At 39.1% G+C, this 11,883-nt stretch overlaps 1 long non-coding RNA gene across 1 annotated transcript in view; it reads left to right on the forward strand.

Moving 5' to 3' along the window:
- Positions 1 to 7,287, forward strand: part of LOC133641821 (uncharacterized) — a 24,543-nt gene extending 17,256 nt beyond the window's left edge. The window contains exons 3-5 of the long non-coding RNA XR_009824341.1: positions 5,475 to 5,579; positions 5,705 to 5,751; positions 7,101 to 7,287. This is a non-coding gene — a long non-coding RNA (uncharacterized LOC133641821). The remainder of the gene's footprint in view (positions 1 to 5,474; positions 5,580 to 5,704; positions 5,752 to 7,100) is intronic.
- The last annotated feature ends 4,596 nt before the right edge of the window (positions 7,288 to 11,883 follow it).

Here is an 11,883-nt window from a genome sequence, read left to right on the forward strand (position 1 = left end):
TACTTGATCAACAGCGATACAGGTTACACTGAGGGTGGCGGTATGAACAACTTTAACACTGTTAGAAATATATATGCCACACTGTGAATCCACACCAAACAAGAATGACAAACACATTTCGGGAGAACATCCGCACCGTAACACAACATAAACACAACAGAACAAATACCCAGAACCCTTTGCAGCACTAACTCTTCCGGGACACCACAAAATACACCCCCCGCTACCACACACACACACACACACACACACACACACACACACACACACACACACACACACACACACACACACACACACACACACACACACACACACACACACACACACACACACACACACACACACACACACACACACACACACCTTGTAGCGGTCCCGGAAGAGTTATTATTATGTGACTGGGCCAGCACTCGTTGGACTGTATGAAAAGCGGACGTGAGGATTTGTATTGTATGATCAGATATTAAAGTTTAAAAGATGTGCAATTTCATGCAGTAGATACATTTTTATTTCAAAATGGCAGGAACAAATACGTTATTTTCAGGCTTTCGTGGGTCACATAAATTGATGTGGCGGGCCAAATTTGGCCCCCGGGCCTTGACTTTGACTACTACCTGTATGTGCTAAACTCTTCTCTCATGTTACTGCTGAGCACTTAAAATCATGCTCTTTGGCCCTCGGCCCATCTGAATATTTTCACTTTGGCCCTTTGAAGCAAAATGTTTGAGCACATCTGATGTCAACATTCTTGTTTAATTAAAACACTAATTGCAGGGTGGTGCCATGGCTTGTGTTGCTCTGGACCCCAGGATGCAGAGACAAAGTATAGAGGGTAAAAAATGGATCTTTAATCAAGCACAAGCATGAGCAAATACTCACAGATACTGAAAATAGTTTTTTAAAGCAGCCCAAAAAAGGGAAACATAAGTACAAACAACAAAAACCTGGAACTGGGGAAAAATAACAAACCCTCTCATCTTTGTTTTTGTTTGGTTGTCTGTCCATGCATGGTGCAATCGTATGTGCGCAGTATTCATTGTTCATTTTTTGTTTTTTTTGTTGTTTTTGTTGTTTTACTTTTGTAGCTGTATGTAGAAATGGTGCTGCTGAAGTGGCAGCTGGTTGCAACAGCTCTGTGCTCTTACAGTGTATTTTAATATCCTTCACTGTTTCCCTCCTGTTGTCACTTAATTCTTTGTGGACTTTTTGAATCTGCACTGCAAACACATCATTCCCCCGCTGTGAGATACATAAATTCTATCCTATCCTAATATTCTGATTGGAGGCTGTGAGCATACTGCGTGTACTGATGCATATTATGTCACTTCGACCATGTAATGTAATTCCAGCCTATATGAAATATGTTTTATACACTTCTGCCACCTCGACTCCTGCGGCACCCTAATAAACTACCTGTAACTTTTTTTTTTTGCTCAACATCAAATATCAACTGGCGGATAGTGAGGATACATTTCATAAGTTTTGTCACGCCAAGCCAACAGATTCCAGATCAGGGTGCAGTTGAACGTTCACCAGTTCATTTTTTCTTCCTCTTCTGGATTTCCCCCGCTCACGCCGTTTATTTGCTCATTCGTCTTCCTTTCTCTTTCGTTTGCTATCCTCCGGTGTGTAATTCGCAGGGAACTCATTTTGTCTTGTTCCAGTAATGACCCCTCACTTGGGGTCCTGATTACAGTATATTGCAGGCATTTGTTTCACCTTCACTTTCATTTGTTACACAACCTGCTGCGTTGGAGTCTTAGGCTGCACTTTGAAGTTAGTCATCTGGTCTTGACTGTCTCAGTTACTATTGCTGTCTCTATTTCATACACTTATCACTCATGTAGGAGTTTCATCTCATTTTTGCTGAAAGGAAAACAAAAATGCAAGTTGGGAGTGGTGTCTCATATTTGACATGCAGACTGGGAGATATCATGTTTTTGTCAATCTGTTCTTGCTCATTTCTTTACACACCCACTCAGGCAGGTGCGAGCAAGGAGAACGTCTCTCCGGAGCCTCGTTTGACTCTGTGAGCCGCCATTAATACTCCCATCATTCACTGTAGACGTCCCTCAGCTAGCCTATGAGAGGACTTGCGATTACATCTCTTATTACAGGGTCAATCCCCATTGCTACAATAGAAGTGAATACTCTTGTTTTTCTCTCAATATTAGCTCATCCATCTATTTTCTATACCAGTGTTTTTCAACCTTTTTTCAGTGAAAAAATCCAGAGGCACACCACCAGCAGAAATCATTAAGAAATGAAACTCAGTAGACAATAAAAAGTTGTTGTCGCAATTGTTGGCTATGACATTTAAACCATAACCAACCATGCATAACTATAGCTCTTGTCTCAAAGTAGGTGTACTGTCATGACCTGTCACATCACGACGTGACTTATTTTGAGTTTTTTGGTTGTGCTCCTGTGCGTAGTGTTTTAGTTCTTGTCTTGCGCTCCTACTTTAATGGCTTTTCCTGTTTTTTTGGTATTTTCCTGTTGCAGTTCCATGTCTTCATTAGAGCGCTATTCCCTGCACCTGCTTTGTTTTAGCAATCAAGAATATTTAAGTTGTTGCTATCTATTTGTTTGTGGACATTGTTGATTGTCATGTCATGTACGGATGTACTTTGTGGATACCGTCTGCTCCACACGCTGTAAGTCTTTGCTGTCGTCCAGCATTCTGTTTTTGTTTAATTTGTTGCCAGTGTAGTTTTAGTTTCGTTCTGCATAGTCATCCCTAAGCTTTAATGCCTTTTCTTAGGGGCACTCATCATTTGTTTATTTTTGGTTTAAGCATTAGATACCTTTTTACCTGCATGCTGCCTCCCGCTGTCATCTGCATATTGTGATCACGACAAACCAGCGTCGTCTCACATGACCAGTTCCCGACATCTACAAAGCAATTAGCTACCAGCTTCCACCTTCTGATATTGAGGAAAATAACACGATTACTCTGCCGAGCTCTAGACAGCACCGACACTCAACAACGGCACATTGTTTGCAGATTATAATTACTGGTTTGCAAAAAATATTTTTAACCCAAATAGGTGAAATGACATAATCTCCCACGGCACACCATACTGTATTTCACGGCACACTAGTGTGCCGCGGCACAGTGATTGAAAAACACTGATTTATACCAGTGTTTTTCACTAAGTACCACCTCAAAAAACATTTGGCTCTCCAAGTATCACCATAATGGCCATTATTAAAATACAATAGCGTAGTCTTAGCAGGCACAAGACATTGATGAGAGAAAATGCAAATCACTTGATGACTGTGCTGCTCAGAAGTGTGAATAATATGTGTCAAACAGAGAAGACTGCATAACTTCTTTGGGGTTATTGTTATGGTCTTAGTTTATTTCGAACATGCATACAGTTACAGTATGGCACATCGCATATGCCCAGTTTCTCATTACAACATGTTCGAAAAGGAGTAGGAAGAAGCAAAGCTTATTGAATTCTACCCCTTTTCCGTTTCACAGCAATTGCTAATACATGTGTTCACTTCCTGTGTGATATATCTGTAACACAAATACAAATACAAATGCCCCACCCCATTGGACTGAATTGATGCCATTTTCTTGTAATAAAAGACCAAGACAAATAAAAAAACTTAACAAAAAAAAAACATTTTTATTTCTGTCTTTTTCAGATTAACTCTGAAAAGGACAAATATTGAACTACTGCAAATATGGATTGTCCCATTTTAGGCAACTTTATTTCACTTAAATACAAGGTTCCTATGCCAAAAATGCATAAAATTGCAGATAAATCACATAAAATATAGCCACATAGCATGTATGCCATTAGCATGTTGACACTAAGCATATTGCAGTGATTAAACTAAAACAATATTTTTTTAAATAAACAAATAACTTGAAATAAATGTGCCAACAGCATTGTGCTGAAATTCTCCACCCATGCCCAGCGTATATTAGGGCTCCTCTCAAGTTTGGTCCCGGGAACACGGAAGGGTCTTAGTCATAAAAATGTTAGAAATAATTCCTATTTAAAAAATTGTAAAAAATTATTTAACGCTTAAATGACTAGTTCAATATCAGGTCAGTCGATATAAAGTAATTAAAAACATTTCTGTATGCCTTTTTCATCAAAACCCTGTTTCAAATGGCAATTTTCCCCAAAAAGATTTTCAAAGTGTAATATTTAATATAAAGTAATTGGAGCTTTAGATATATCAATAATTCATAACACAATTGATTTTAATTTATTCAATTACCTTTTTTTTTTTTTTTTTTTAAATATCCCTCTAAAATGATTGGGGATCCAAAAGGGCACCACTCATAAAAGTGCTAAAATAAGTCATAAATTTTTTTTAATCTATGTGTCGATTATTCTTTTTTTTATCAAATGTTTTAAATATTTTAGTTTTATGCCCTTTTTGTTAAAGAGAACCTTATTTTTTTATGGCAAACACACAAACGATGCAATATGTTCCTCAAAAATATTTCAAAGTGGAATATTTGATGTGAAGCAATCGGAGCCTTTAATATGCCAATAATTCATAACAACATTGATATTTGATTCATTATTTTTTTTAAGCAATGACAGCTTTAAAAATTAAATAAAAAACAGGCTCTATGGCAACTTTCAATTATTAGAGTCAGCATTGCAACTTTGTCTTGTTATTTCAACTGTTTTTATTCTAATAGTATCTTCAAGAGTTAGCTGAAGGCCGCAAATGGCCCTCGGGCCACACTTTGGACACCCTTGGGATAGGGAGTAACACAAACATGTGGAAAAAATAGAACATTCTGAAGAATTTCAATGATTATATTTCATGATAAAGTCTAAGTTCAAGAAGCAGGCACAGTCAACAAATACATTTTTTTTTAGTGGTCAAGGTCATTTGAATTATTCTTCTCTTTTAAATTGTATTTATGCAATACGTAATTAGATCAATGTGGATGACACTTTGCTTGATAAAAAATACTTAACAGTTAATTCTGTTGTGAATTTATATACTTTCTTTAGACTTTATTAAGACCTGCTCAGTGGCCTTGTGGGTAGAGTGTCTGTCCTGAGACTGGAAGGTCGTGAGTTCAAACCCCGCCCGAGTCATACCAAAGACTATAAAAATGGGACCCATTACCTCCCTGCATGACACTCAGCATCAAGGGTTGGAATTGGGGGTTAAATCACCAAATGATTGCTGAGCGTAGCCACCGCTGCTGCTCACTGCTCCCCTCACCTCCCAGGGGGTGAACAAGGGGATGGGTCAAATGCAGAGGATCATTTCACCACACCTAGTGTGTGTGTGACTATCAGTGGTACTTTAACTTTATTTACTGGAGTGGCCCTCATATATTGTTATTCCAATATTAATATATCAAAGTTTTATCCTAAGTCCAAGCCTTAAGGCCCGACTTAAGTTGTCTTCTGAAGTACAGTAAATATTTGCCATGCTTTCATGCACTCATCCTCCGTCTCCTCGCTGTCTTGTAGACATTCCTGACAGAGTCTCCTGTCGCGGCCTGAAGCTTTTCCTTGGACAGCTGGGACCCGGCAACATGATCCCCAGGCAGCAGGCCACCCCTACACTAACTCTCTGTGAGTGTGTGCGTGCGCGTGTTTGTGTGTGTGTGTCACATTCTCTTTGAAAAACAAGTATTCATACTATATTTAGGACCATGCATGCTATAACATGTTGCTACTTGTGTTTATTTCCTTAGTAGCAATGTGAGGAAGAGCACGATGAAGAAGAAATACCCACAAACAGCAGGTAATAGTGTCAAATCATTACTGGTAATATATTTTTTTGGTTGTTACTAGGGTTGTACGGTATACCGGTATTAGTATAGTACCGCGATACTAATGAATCATATTCGGTACTATACCGCCATACCACACCCCCGCATCTCCATCGTCGTGTCATTGCTGGTTTACGAGCAGATGAGCATGTTCGGCAGCGCAAAATCACAGAGTACTTACAAACAGACACAGTGTGTAGACAGAAAAATGAGAACGGACGTATAAAGGTGACGTTTTAACACTGAAACGCCCTCAGGAAGAGGTGCTTTAAGACATGGCTAGCTAGCTAGCGGCTAAAGTCCAGCCCCAGTCGGCAGTGTTTTAGCTACTTCTAAATCACTAATCCTCGCCTCCATGGCGACAAATAAAGTAAGTTTTTTACAAGTATCATCCCTGCAGGACGAGGAATAGCTAAACATGCTTCACTACACACCGTAGTTCACCGGCGTCAAAATGTAAACAAACACCATTGGTGGATCTACACCTAACATCCACTGTAATTATACCAAGTACAGGAGCGTATGTAGTCAACACTACTATGATTACGTTGATACTTTTTGGCATCACATCTTCTTTCGTTTAAAAAAAATGTATATTATGTTGATAAACTCAGAAAATATGTCCCTGGACACATGAGGACTTTGAATATGACCAATGTATGATCCTGTACCGACTTGGTATCGGATTGATATCCAAATTTGTGGTATCATCCAAAACTAATGTAAAGCATCCAAACAACATAAGAATAAGTGATTATTACATTTTAACAGAAGTGTAGATAGAACATGTTAAAAGAGAAAGTAAGCAGATAATAACAGTAAATGAACAAGTAGATTAATAATTCATTTTCTGAGATAGGCTCCAGCGACCCCCCCGCGACCCCAAAAAGGGACAAGCGGTAGAAAATGGATGGATGGATTTTCTAACACTTGTCCTTAATAATTTTGACAAAATAATAGAATGGAAAATGACACAATATGTTACTGCATACGTCAGCAGACTAAATTAGGAGCCTTTGTTTGCTTACTTACTACTAAAAGACAAGTTGTTTAGTATGTTCACTATTTTATTTAAGGACAAACTTGCAGTAAGAAACATATGTTTAAAGTACCACACAATTAAAAAAATAAATAAATAAAGCCAATAATGCAATTTTGTGTGGTCCCCTTTATTTAGAAAACATTTTGGTACCGGTACCAAAATATTGGTATCGGGACAACACTAGTTGTTACACAATATTCCCCCTGAATCTTTATATTGTTATTTCTTGTTTCTCTACTGTGTCTTGGTGCCTGAAAGTCTTTCTGTTACTCATTTCAGTTCCCTAACTTGGGCCCGAAAAGAAGCTGAACATGCGGACATCCTTCCCACTGAGTCAGTAAGCAAAAAAAAAAAAAGCATAAACAAGGTTGTCAAGACAACAGACGATGTAGAGTAGTGGCTCTGTGGACACGTTTATGGGAATCCCATGACGTTTAGTTGGGGGAAGAAGCCATGAATATGAAGCAGCAGCACGTTATGATAAATCAGACTTTGCTCCTAACCTCCTTTGTGTGTCATTTGGAAACTTTACTCGGAGGCTGTTGGCCTCACATTGCCTCAGCCGGAGCGTCAGGGCGTGTGTACTTCTTGACGTATGTGTGCAGGTATTTGATCACCTGAGTGACGCAGTTTACACAGGAAAATACCAAAGGAGGTTCATTCTGGTAAAACAAGCTAGTGAACATCTCTTGGTGGGGGGGCGTAGGGCTCACCATAAACACCACTTGAATGACACATCTCTGGAAGGTCGTTAGTGAGCAAACCTCTTCAAGTTTGACATCACTTCCTGTCATGTTTGTGTTTCAGAGGTATTTTATTGACGTGACGCCGCCAGTGGTTCATCCTGTTGGCGTCAGGTTCTTAGGGGAAGACTGATGTCATAACAGTTAGGGGGAAAGTGTTTGGGAAATTATGTCAACCCTTAGAGCAGTGGTTCTTAACCTTGTTGGAGGTACCGAACCCCACCAGTTTCATATGCGCATTCACCGAACCCTTCTTTAGTGAAAAATAAAATGTTGTTTTTTTTCAAATTCAAGACAAAGTTATATGTTTTTGGTAACACTTTAGTATGGGGAACATATTCTAAGTAACAAAGACTTAATTTAGAGTTATTTGGTTAGGGTTAGGGTTAGGGCCAGGGTTAGGGTTATAATAAGGCCATGCCGAATAAGGCATTAATAAGTACTTAATAATGACTAGATAAAAGCCAATATGTCACCAATTTGCATGTTAATAAGCAACTAATTAATGGTGAATATGTTCCCCGTACTAAAGTGTTACCATGTTTTTTTACTGGTGCACAACCGTGCATGAACATCACCTTGTTCAAAGAACAAAACCAACACAGTGCATAAACTCACAACAACAAGCTGTTGCCGTATCCGTAATACGCCGATAGGCAGAAGTTTTTATTTACACGATGAGTCGGGTGTGTCTTGACCTCCGCCGAACCCCTGAGCCCGACTCACCGAACTCCTAGGATTCAATCGAACCCAGGTTAAGAACCACTGCCTTAGAGTTATGCAAATAATACACAGCGTCTGTCCAATGTTTGGACACAATTTCTCTTTGATTAGCACGAGAAAGTGTGTCCAAACTTTATTTGCACTGCCAAAAATATGTTGGCTATATTTTCATTGGTGTTTGAGTTAGTGCTTGTTCATGTATGTGAACATTAGGTCGTGTCATCCTACTGGGCTAGCTTACATCCTTTTTTAATTGTGTCAAACTTTTTGATTATGTTGTCTGTATGTTAACGTATTAACACAAACAACAAACATCCCCAGTTTTCTTTTTTAAGCATTCACAAATTGGAATTTAGCGAATAACTTAAAGGCCTACTGAAATGAATTTTTTTTATTTAAACGGGGATAGCAGATCCATTCTATGTGTCATACTTGATCATTTCGCGATATTGCCATATTTTTGCTGAAAGGATTTAGTAGAGAACATCGACGATAAAGTTGCAACTTTTGGTCGCTGATAAAAAAAGCCTCGCCTGTACCGGAAGTTGCGTGACGTCACAGGTTGAAGGGCTCCTCACATTTCCCCATTGTTTTCAATGCAGCGAAAGCGATTCGGACCGAGAAAGCGACGATTACCCCATTAATTTGAGCAAGGATGAAAGATTTGTGGATGAGGAACGTTAGAGTGAAGGACTAGAGTGCAGTGCAGGACATATCTTTTTTCGCTCTGACCGTAACTTAGGTACAAGGTCTCATTGGATTCCACACACTCTCCTTTTTCTATTGTGGATCACAGATTTGTATTTTAAACCACCTCGGATACTATATCCTCTTGAAAATGAGACTCGAGAACGCGAAATGGACATTCACAGTGACTTTTATCTCCACGACAATACATCGGCGAAACACTTTAGCTACGGAGCTAACGTGATAGCATCGTGCTTAACTGCATATAGAAACAGACAAAATAAGCCCCTGACTGGAAGGATAGACAGAAGATCAACAATACTATTAAACCATGGACCTGTAAATACACGGTTAATGCTTTCCAGCCTGGCGAAGCTTAACAATGCTGTTGCTAACGACGCCATTGAAGCTAACTTAGCAACCGGACCTCACAGAGCTATGCTAAAAACATTAGCTATCCACCTACGCCAGCCAGCCCTCATCTGCTCATCAACACCCGTGCTCACCTGCGTTCCAGCGATCGACGGTGCAACGAAGGACTTCACCCGATCATCCGTGCGGTCGGCGGCTAGCGTCAGATAGCGCGTCTGCTATCCAAGTCAAAGTCCTCCTGCTTGTATTGCTGCAGCCAGCCGCTATTACACCGATCCCACCTACAACTTTCTTCTTTGCAGTCTTCATTGTTCATTAAACAAATTGCAAAAGATTCACCAACACAGATGTCCACAATACTGTGGAATTTTGAGATGAAAACAGAGTTTTTTGTATTGGATTCAATGGGTTCCGAATACTTCCGTTTAACTATTGACGTCACACGCATACGTCATCATACATAGACGTTTTTCAACCGGAAGTTTAGCGGGAAATTTAAAATTGCACTTTATAAGTTAACCCGGCCGTATTGGCATGTGTTGCAATGTTAAGATTTCATCATTGATATATAAACTATCAGACTGCGTGGTCGGTAGTAGTGGGTTTCAGTAGGCATTTAATTAATAAATCCAGAGACAAGAAGACTTGGCACTGCATCATACTAAGAAGTCTATCTAATATTTTCATTACCTTATCATCGGGCGTTATGACGCTGTACTGTTAAATCCCAATAAGCTCATGAAATATGCAAGACTCGAAGCGGTGAGCCAGCGAGCGTCTGTTGTCATTTTGTTTTTCTCTAAGAAAAATGCCCTACGCTTGCATTGTTTTTGGCTGTTGAAACCGTTCAAATCGTGAAAAGAACAAACATTTATTCTGCGTTATTCATGAGCTAATCAAGAAGGGCTAGAGAGTGCAAGATTTTACGAGATATGACAATAAAAATGGCACACACTCTAGTCCAGGGGTGTCAAACGTATGGCCTGCGGGGCTGGATCAGGCCCGCGAACAGGTTTTATCCGGCCCGCGGGATGAGTTTGCTTAGTATAAAAATGAGCCGAAATTTTTGAATGAAACAAAAGGCTGTTTTAAATGTGTCCACTAGATGTCGCAATAGCAATTCTTTGTATCTTTGTAGATGATGCTACATATGTAAAAAATAAAAATAAACCACATGATGTTAGTGCACCAGTCGAGGAAAATGAGCAAACTACTTAAATAACATCCTGTAATTTGATTTTGATATTTTTTTTTTTCTTGATAGATTGAAAATTAACACCAATGAGCTGACTGATGAACATTATCACATCATTTATTCAGAAAGTATAAATAATGACAAATAAAGATAGAATACTATTAACCGCAACATGTAAGTGTAAAAAAAACCCAACTACATTATGATTTGTACATTTTCAGAATGTGCTTGTTCTATTTTTAAACAAAGAAAACAATCTGAAGTTGTCTTTATGTTTAACTATCATGCCGTGATTTTACCAACCCGGCCCACTTGGGAGTAGATGTTTCTCCATGTGGCCCCCGTTCTAAAATTAATTTGACTTTCCTGCTCTAGTCCAAAGGAGCAAATCGAGTTGAAGATCGCACAAGTTTGCAGTGATCACTTCTTTAAAGGTTTGTTTGATATACTTTTAATGTTTAGTATTTCCCATTGAAGTATTATCTTGATCTTATTTTTCTTTTATCTTGTTTAGGAGTTCTTGAAATGCATTTTTGCTACAAGTGTTCGTAAATCACCAACTCGGCGAGTCTAAACAAAAAAAAGCAAAGGTGAGCAAAACCTAAAAGAGTTAAGCTTTTTCCAAAGGCAGCATTTGTAAATGAAGATCCATAGTTATATTTTGGTAAAGACGGGGAAATCATGCAAACTCGTAAACGGCGCAAACAACAAGGCAACAAACATGACTAGACGCAAAGTTAAATTATGAAATGCAACCTTACCGGACAAAAAACGATGTATGATTTATCCAGGAGAGTTTTGATACCAATTTCTTTGACCCAGCCACACATAGTGTGTAGACCGTAGACCTTCATGCTTTTCTAAGTTTTCATCTGTTTCGTGGCCTAGAATGATACAGTATATGATATCTGCAGCACCAGATAGATTGACATGCCTGGGAGCGCGACCGACGGATAATTCTTGAGTTTACTCGACAAATCTTTTTTTGATAATGTAAAGGAATAGATTATTTTGCATAGTTACAATTTTTTGCTCCTATCTGCTTTTAGTGATAAGATCTCGGCTTCTTCCGTACTCAGATAGTCCACGCTCTGTTTGCTGCACAGTAACCATGTTGGTTGGTGGACGTCCACTTTGTTCACTTCCATTCAAAAGTCACATGTCCGAATACAACCTATACCATTAGTGTTCCTTATTGCGTACCTGTCTGGTAAATTTCCCCCGAGCTTATTTTAAATAAACTTGGCGTCAATCATGCCGGACTTCTTTCCATTTGCACCAAATGTTGTGCAAGTATTCCACGAGGAGGGAAAACAACATCCAGCTTCAACACATCAAACCT

Source organism: Entelurus aequoreus, linkage group LG24 (genome assembly GCF_033978785.1).
Source record: "Entelurus aequoreus isolate RoL-2023_Sb linkage group LG24, RoL_Eaeq_v1.1, whole genome shotgun sequence".
Classification (NCBI taxonomy): Eukaryota; Metazoa; Chordata; class Actinopteri; order Syngnathiformes; family Syngnathidae; genus Entelurus; species Entelurus aequoreus.